Source organism: Xenopus laevis, chromosome 9_10S, assembly GCF_017654675.1.
Source record: "Xenopus laevis strain J_2021 chromosome 9_10S, Xenopus_laevis_v10.1, whole genome shotgun sequence".
Taxonomy (NCBI): domain Eukaryota; kingdom Metazoa; phylum Chordata; class Amphibia; order Anura; family Pipidae; genus Xenopus; species Xenopus laevis.
The window spans coordinates 4,096,416-4,105,543 of record NC_054388.1 but is presented as its reverse complement, the minus strand read 5'-3'; the positions used below and the strand labels follow the sequence as shown (position 1 = coordinate 4,105,543).

The 9,128-nt window shown below is 40.6% G+C and overlaps 1 long non-coding RNA gene across 1 annotated transcript in view; it reads right to left on the bottom strand.

The window, feature by feature from the left end:
* Nucleotides 1-2,121: 2,121 nt before the first annotated feature.
* LOC121398836 overlaps nt 2,122-9,128 on the bottom strand; it is a 10,833-nt gene continuing 3,826 nt past the window's right edge. Inside the window, exons 2-3 of the long non-coding RNA XR_005964543.1 lie at nt 8,952-9,009; nt 2,122-2,360 (exon numbers count right to left, since the gene is read on the bottom strand). This is a non-coding gene — a long non-coding RNA (uncharacterized LOC121398836). The remainder of the gene's footprint in view (nt 2,361-8,951; nt 9,010-9,128) is intronic.

Genomic DNA, 9,128 nt, shown 5'->3' with positions numbered 1-9,128 from the left:
CACATGAGGCGTCGGCTCTATTTCCGAATTAAGCAGAAGCATTTATCAGTATGAGGCTGCATGTAGCTTCATGTTAAAGGGATACTGTCATGTGAAAAAAAAATGTTTTCAAAATGGATCTGTTAATAGTGCTGTTCCAGCAGAATTCTGCACTGAAATCCATTTCTCAAAAGAGCAAACTGGTTTTTTATATCCAATTTTGAAATCTGACATGGGGCTAGACATATTGTCAATTTCCCAGCTGCCCCAAGTCATGTGACTTGTGCTCTGATAAACTTCAATCACTCTTTACTGCTGTACTGCAAGTTGGAGTGATATCACCTCCTCCCTTTCCCCCCCAGCAGCCAAACAACAGAAAAATGGGAAGGTAACCAGATAGCAGCTCCCTAACACAAGATAACAACTGCCTGGTAGATCTAAGAACAACACTCAATAGTAAAAACCCATGTCTCACTGAGACACATTCAGCTACATTGAGAAGGAAAAACAGCAGCCTGCCAGAAAGCATTTCTCTCCTAAAGTGCAGGCACAAGTCACATGACAAGGGGCAGCTGGGAAATTGACAAAATGTCTAGCCCCATGTCAGATTTCAAAATTGAATATAAAAAAATCTGTTTGCTCTTTTGAGAAATGGATTTCAGTGCAGAATTCTGCTGGAGTAGCACTATTAACTGATGTGTTTTGAAAAAAACGTTTTCCGATGACAGGATCCCTTTAACCATTGGCTCTGCTGCATTCAGAAGAAAAAATAGCCGTTTCATTTTCTCAAACTATGGATGGTATTTGGGCTAGTTTTGTCTTTACATATCTTCTATAAGAGCAACTGGTTAAGTGAGGCCGATATTCAGCATGCAGTCAGTAGAACTGCAAATACACCGTTCAGCTGGTGTCTGGATTTAAACCAACAGCAGCCATGTTTTGGGCACATACCAGAGCGAAGTACGTGATTGGTCATAACTATTCCACCCTTTACCCATTGTTCATAATGAGTAAATGTCAAGTACAAATGGGAACACTACATAAGACCCGGGCAACTTTACAATTTTAATGTGAGAATTAAAGTTGAACTAAAACCTGCAATTTAAATTGTACACCATCATAACCGTAATAAGCCATGTTGGGCAACGGTCTGCTTGTTTGGCGACTTCTGCCGGTGTCTGGCCACCCTTACCTATGAGCTCACTGCTTCACTGATTTGTTAGACCTTCATTGTACTTTGCTTCTACCCAACACTTTAAACCATTTTTCACACACCGTTTGTGGACACAAAATGTGGGGGGTGGTGGGGAACAGTCAGTAATTGTGCCTTTTTTTTTTTTTTAACCATAATGCTTAATGGAAATGACGAATGTTCCTGAAGGGGTATTCACCTTTTAGGCTTAAAGTATGAAGGTGCTGGAGATGTGGGTCTGTCTCATTTATTACCTGTAAGCCATCTATTAAAACACTAACTCTTTAATGCTGTTCCTGACCTACCCCGCCCCCTATATTTTATTTTTTTCCATCATATTTAATTTATTTATTTATTCTGTATGTTCGAGCAGATCTTTAATATTCCGCAACCGTGCTTCCATCTCTCTGTCACCCACCATTTGGCAGCAACAGAAGTCAAGAGTCGCCATTGTGATAGCAGAATCAGAGAATACAGGGGGAGCCACATGTTGGTTCCCAAAACTTTGCAACATGTGAAATGTTAGCGGTAGGAATAGTGCTGTGCCAAACCCACTACGTTTGCCCTTGTGGATTCTTCTACTGTCATGGAAACCAATGCAAAACAATGAAATATATATTATATTATTATAGGGAGAACAAACAGCCTATTTGCATTAAGAACGCAGTACGGGCATATAAGGGCAGCTTATTTGATGTCACTTTTTTTTTACATGTCTGTATATAGCGATAAATTAATATTTTAAGGTTTTTTTTAGGTGGGAACTCTGAATTCAAGCAGATCAGGTACTTTTCTGTTTTGTTTTTTTTCAGTTATAAAACCTGAGTTGTAGACTTTGCATCCAGATTTAATATTGTTAAACCCACACAAAGATATAGGAAACAATAGAATGTTACTACTTATTTGCAAATTAAGTGTAGCTATTTAAATGTAGACTTCCCCCCCCCACACACTTACCGGCACCATATTGATGATGATGATAATAAAAGTGTCATGTTTAATTGACTTTGGATGTAGGACTTGTGTGTAGGAATCGGGCGTAATCTCAAGGTCGAATATTCTTAACGTGTAGCGACTGCTGATTCACTCTCTCTCTTACTCTGTGCTGCTGTCTCCACACCTGCCGCCCCCTCGCTTCACTTTCATTGCGATCTGTTGATTTCTCCCAATTGAAAGAAGTGTCATCAGACTGGAATAAAAAGAAAAAAAAAACTAATCAAAAACACAAAAAAACCTCTTGTGTCTGCTTTGGTTTTCTGTTCGGCACGGCGAGAGCGTCTCCATTCTATTTTACTTAGCTTTAGCGATGTAGCTGTACATACAAAAAAAAATAAAATGGCGCGTCTATTTTATTATGTTTTCATGGGTAAAGCCATCCTGGGGTCATGTGCCGTTCTTACACTCAGGGTTTATTGCTTTTTAGGTCCAGTCCTACAAACATTTCATCTAATTATGGCATTAAAGGAGAAATACAGCTGAAACAAGGCTAGATGAACTGTATATACTGAGTTTACTGGGCCAACCTAGATGTTGATATTAGGGATGCACCGAATCCACTATTTGGGACGTGATATCCCGACGGGTTCAGCCAGGCACAAGGATTTTGCGGAATCCGAAATCCTGCTGAAAAAAGCCGAATCCTGGATTTGGTGCATCCCTAGTGATTATAATATAAAAAGAATTGGTCAAGACCTTCAATGTTGTCAAAAGCAGCTCCCCAGGTTTGATCTTTTTAGGCCGGTGGCACTGCACATGCTCAGTGTGCTGCTTGGGGAAAAGCTAAGCTTAGCTTGAAGGAATTACTAATCAAAATGTATTATGAACTGTATATTGTGAGTGGGTTCCTAAATTCAGCAGCCCAAAACATGTGCAATGAATCAGGAGAAAAGAAGACGAGGAACCACTGGGGGAATCTTTAGGGGCACGGATCTTCCCTACTGAATTATTGTGGTGGCCTTGGGCTGATACAGAACCCCAAAACTCGTGCTTTAGACATGGCTAGACCAAATTTCTCCTTTAAAGGGGAAGTGCCGTACAAAAATGAGGTAAATGCTTTGTGAAAGCAGAAAAGTGGATATTTATAGCTCTTTTAGTCTATGAGTTTGCTGTACAACTTACATTTATCATTATGGGTTTTTTTAATGGCCCCTCCAGCCAATCATACTTTGCAGAGATGTGTTTGGGCTGCAAGGGTCATTGACCCCCTACCCAGCCTATCAGGGTAGCCATTGCTGAATCCTTAGTTGGTTCACAAAGATATTGGTGGCCATAAACAGGGCCACATCCTTCCTTTGGGTCAATGGTTTTGAGAGAGAAACTAGCTCTAAAAAAATGCTGAAAAGGCTGAATTTAATGTCATGCGTGGAGACTACGCTATTAATTCTGTCTGTCTTGAAACAATGCAGCAGAACCTGCCTTGGCTGGAGGAGATCTGACTTCTGCTCCATTGTTTCATGAAAACCTGGAATACATAAAGGACAGACTGATCCTGCTTTCAAAAGCCATTACATTTGCACAACTGAAAAGCTCGGTGACCGCACAACCCCTCGTTGCAGTGTTTGCTTGTATTTATACAATGTGTTACTGTTCTGTATTTGGCTACGTCGCCTCGTTTTTAATTCCGTCAGCATGCAGGGGCATTGTTGGGATAATAGAGCTCCCCGGCCAAACAGTCCTTATCAGCGGTCACATCTGGTTATGTGTTAACAGCATCCAATCTGTGACCTTCAGAAGGATTAAGGAATTAAGCATTTCTCTGCATAATCACTAAAAAGCCCCCACCAGTGCAGCTGAATTTCATACATCGTGTAAGGGGGGGGGTGATAACGTTTTCATAAAGATATTAATGTAGGTGTATAAAGATAATATATAGTAAAATAATACACCCTTTATATAAGAACATATTCCTTTCTTTATATGAAATTTCGCCATGGAGTCTATTGTATGCTTGAAGGCTGTGGTCCCCAAACTGGGAGGGAGGGGAGCTCAGACTAAAGGCAATTTAGGGAGATTTGTATAGAATGTCCAAATTTGGGAAGCAAATAGATGTTGAGATTTTTAAAAGATCCGATCCTCATCGCGAGACCACGATTTTCTCGATCGTACGAATTGACCATCAACTAAAAAGACCAATTTGCCAGGAAAACAAAGGGGAGCTGCTTGGCCCTGCAAACATAGATACATTGCACTGGGACCGACAAAGGTTTTTTGACCTGGCCGATCAATTTCCTGAAAATCGTAAGATGTACGATCGTTCGAATCTCACTAACCGCACGATAATTTCGAAGGATTGGTCAGACTTCTCAAAAATCGGTCGTTCGGCAAGAAGAATCGTCGCGTCTATGGGGAGCTTTATTCAGTAACTTGATATTCCTGGAAGTATGCCTGAATGACAGATCCAATTATGTCTGAAGTCTATACACACGGATATTATCGTACAAAACTAATGTTCGTATGATATTCGGTGTTTATGGTGGGAGACGAGCTGACTGGCATTAGATATCGGTCGGCTCCTTGAAAAATTTTGGCAATAGGCTTGGATGAATTTGACCCATTTGTTTTGCCAAAAATTTGCCGCCAGCGAAATATCGGCAATGCCCATTAAAGTCTATGGGTGTCAAAAAAATGTTGACGTGAGGCGAAATTTTTTTGATGTGCGTCATTTTTTTTGACACACAACGCCATATAAGTCTATGGGCGTTGGGTTGTTAATGATAACTATGTACCCCTTGCACAGAGGGGGAGGCAGAAACTCTATGTCCTTATGATAATGCCTACTGCTGCTGCTCCTTATTGGGGGGCTATCATCTAGGCCTCGGTCATACTATGGGTTTCTCTTATTACATTTGGTGGTAGTATAGAATGGTGCACATGAAGTCTGTTATTGGACAGTCACACCGGTGCTGGTTGCATGAGCAAGGCCTGCTAGGCTCAATACAGAAATAATTGGGGAGCACAACATTTACCATGCGTACAAGGGGTGGTGGGCCTGTTTTGGAATACACCGAACCCCAGCTGTGGCTTTAAATGCCTGTGGCTATGTAGCCTTTCTATTTTAATCCCTTGTTCCAAACAAGCCCATTGGCAAGTACTCGAAATCCTAATTAAAGGACAAGCGGCTACTGCAAGCTATACATTAGAGTGTCTAAAATAGTTGTGTAATTGAAAGCCCCCTGAAATTCTAACTTGCTCCGTTGTCTGCCCAATCCTGACCACAGCCTACCTTGCAATTATCTGATCGGGAGGTCTCGCTGAACGAAGGGCGTTCCCCCTACCCAACAGAAAAATCTCTGAGGCCCAGTGTGTCTCTATGGGTTTTGTGGGATTATTCATGCCTCTCATTTCTTCTTGGGTATAAATAGAAGCTGCCTTGAAGAATGATTCCATGCTCCTGTTTTTTTAACTTAACCCTACTCATAAATGAGTTTTAATGATACCTGCTCTTTTTACCTCCATACTTATTTAGTAGACCATGGTCGCTTTCTGCAAAGACAGGTGCATTTATCCTTGTATTTTTAGTTACTACATATCAGAACTACCCTACTGCTCCCTTATTCACTCATTTTCTCCTGTATCCGCTTGACTCTCTTTAAGTTTTAAGTCCATAACCTTTACAGTTCATTGTGTTCTTTTTCATTATTCATAAAACTGGGTATAAAGTATAACTCTATTTTACTTTGATGCATATAAACCTACAGTAAATTGTTAAAGTTAGAAATAATAAAAACGTGTATTATTGTACATAAACATATCTGATTCCACACCTTGAAAGTAAACCGTTACTTGTAAGAACCAATTCCCAAGCCCTCCTTATGCTCACAGTGCAATGCAAACCCTCCCTCACCTTGTTCCTTTGTAAAGGGATGAATTCTGGGACTTGAAGTCTTTGTGGACATTAAGTCCCATCATTTTACAATGGAACAAGACGAGGGATAGGTTGTGTGATGTTGTAAGCCTAAGGAAGTGTTGGGAAATGGTCCCTGTATGCACTATGATAAGCTTTCATGGTTTCCTTTCAATCTGTGAAATGTGTAGGGAAAAAAATTAATTTATATCTACCAATTCATATAGTGTTTATGCACTTTTGTACCCAACTGAATGAGCTCATGTCAAAAAGGGGGCGGAGTAAATTTACCCTTTAATTCTCTAAATCCATTCTTGATTATTAAAGGTGTCTTTCGGGAGCCAGTTAAGGATGTGTAACTGTCATTCTATTTCTTCTTGCTTCTATCGAAGGCTTATACTTTACTGTAACAAATTCTCCCTTCGATAATATTTGCAGGTTTCTATTTCAGGTTTTTTTAAAACGTTTCCTCCATGTTTGCACTTTCTTGGTCTGGTTGTTCTAAAAATGCAAATATTGAATTCTTTTGAATAGTATCCTTATTTTTTTGGACCATGAAATGAGTGGAAAGAAATACCACTCCCAATTCGCAGTTTTCTCTCTACAAGTCCAGCCCCCACTTTGAGGTTTGTGCTCAATATGGCTCATGCAAGCTCATTGCTTGATTTATGATCAAGGTTGTACAATCTGGGTTTTTTAAGATTTATGATGTAAGGAACTAAATCAATTGGAAGTTTCATCTTTCCAACTCGGATCTACCAAGACTGGGAATAGGTGGGAACTTGGTACTCTATTTTATTTTTCACCTGAAAACTGGAATATTTTGTTTTATAGGCAAATGCCTGCCCCGCTATTTTTGTGACATCATTTGCGGGGCGAGTCTATAAATAGAAGGGGTAAGCCGGGTGCGGGCGGGCACTGGTCGGGTCGTGTGTCGGTCGAGATTTCCTCAACCCGCACATGACTAGCACACAAGTAGATACAGTCTTGCAGTTTGGCCTACTTTGATTTTGAATGTGTCCAAACAGAGACAGACTGATGCATAACTGACTGACTGCTGGAATTCTTGAGAACATGTTGCATTGTGGGTAATAAAGTAACTTTGTATAGTGCTCTTGTGTTTGTAAATGGGACTTGGTAGCCACCTGCTTGGTCCATGTGTGGTTGCCTTGATCCCCTCACGTGGATCCCTGTGTCTCACACAAGAGGGTGAACCCAAGCTGCTCCCAAAGCTCCACCCCATATATTGTACTTTATAATAATTGATGCAGGTGTTTGCGTGTATGCCCATAATATTGACACATTCACATAAGTCACATTTTTGCTGAGGAATAAGATGTTGCCCTTAGGAATTAAGTGTCAGATTACTAAATTTCAGATAACGAAGTAAGCAAAGGGTAATTGTCCTAGGAATGTGCCTTAGGTTACAACAGTCATGGCTACATCCTATTTAATATAGGCCTGATTTACATAAACAACATCAGCCGTGTGAGTACAACTCCCAGTGACCCAGTCTAACCCGCACTCTGGCTTACTAGTAGCTTTGCTGTTTGTTTCATAGCTACCGTCATCATAGTTCCAACGCAGAAGAACTGGGTTGTTTGTAGCACATACATTTTTGTTGTAATGCATACAAAAAACTGACAAATAGTTACATATACGATAGCTGAACACATGGGGAATTTGTTATACAAGTTTATTACTGTATAGATGTCAATCATCCAGAGAGACAAGATGATGGACATTCTAGTCATTTAGTGTCTGGAATTAAAGCGGGTAAGTTACAAGCTCAACGGTAGGGGAGTAAGAGCATAATTCACAGACCTTGGGTAAGTTACAAGCTTAACGGTAAGGGAGTAAGAGCATAGTTCACAGGCCTTGGGGTCTATAAGGGCAGAGATACTCAAGAGATACTGCACCATTACACCAGGGGTTGACTTTGAAGGTACTGGAAGTAGTGATGTGCGGGTTGATGAAATCTTGACCCAGAACCTGCCTGCCTTCTGCTCTCTACTTATAGACCCGCCCTGCCCCACCGAAAACATCACAAAAGGGGTGGGCAGGCACGTGCCTATAAAGCCGGTAAGTATAAGGTTGCGTCCCACAGGTGGTGTGCCGATGTTGGCCCAATCCACTGGTCCTGTGGGTATCAGGCCATTGCACATCACTAACTGAAAGGTATCTCTTGATGTTCCTCAACATCCAGAAAGAAGACAATGTAGGCACGTGGTGTGGAAAGACTGTATAATTTTGGGAACAGTTTGATCTGTACATATGCTCATAAGATCAAAGGATCCAGGCAAGATTCAATAATATCTAAAACAGGAGTGCCTATATTTTACTAATGTGAGGTCTACTTTTAGTGATGTTGTCCCATTATAATCTACATCCATAAAAGCATTGTTAGCATTCTGTTCCATGGATAATATTTCTTAAATATTGTATTGATTTATGAGAGTATTTATATTGCTATACTTAACACTAACTATTTAACGTTTTCTTATGTAATAAATATCTGAATGACAAGCATGAAATAGGAAGGTGATTTAGACAAGCTGTCTCTTAGACAGTGTCATGAGATCTAATGATCACCAGCTAAAAGTCTATTGGTAGATCCTGATCTACCTTTTGGGCACCCGTGGTCTACAGTCTAAGTCATTGCCAATTACAGATGAAGAAGTGTCAGCAGTGAGTTGATATGAGACGTGAACGGAACCAGGAATTATCCCGAGGCAGTGAGCGCAGAGTCAGCAGGATTTCTGCCATCAACAGGTGGTTAAGGAGGTTTTGATGCTTAAACATAAATTATTCAATATCTCAGAGGGAACAGCAGAACCTTTGGACACTTAAGAAAAATGGAGACGGGGAGTCAGTGCACACGAGATAAAGACGAATCAATAAGAAAGGTAAACCAAGAAGCTGCTTAATTATACATACCCAGTGAGGGGAGGATCACTTTGTCCCAGTGCTGCTCGTTAGGTAAACAGGACAAAATCTGTAGTAAAAACAAGACATTTTTATGAGTGTATTAAATCGTTAATTTCATATACAAAAGGGGGCGGGGCAGGTGCGCACCTAGAAATAAAAGCTGTTTCAGGCCGGCCCACTTATAGT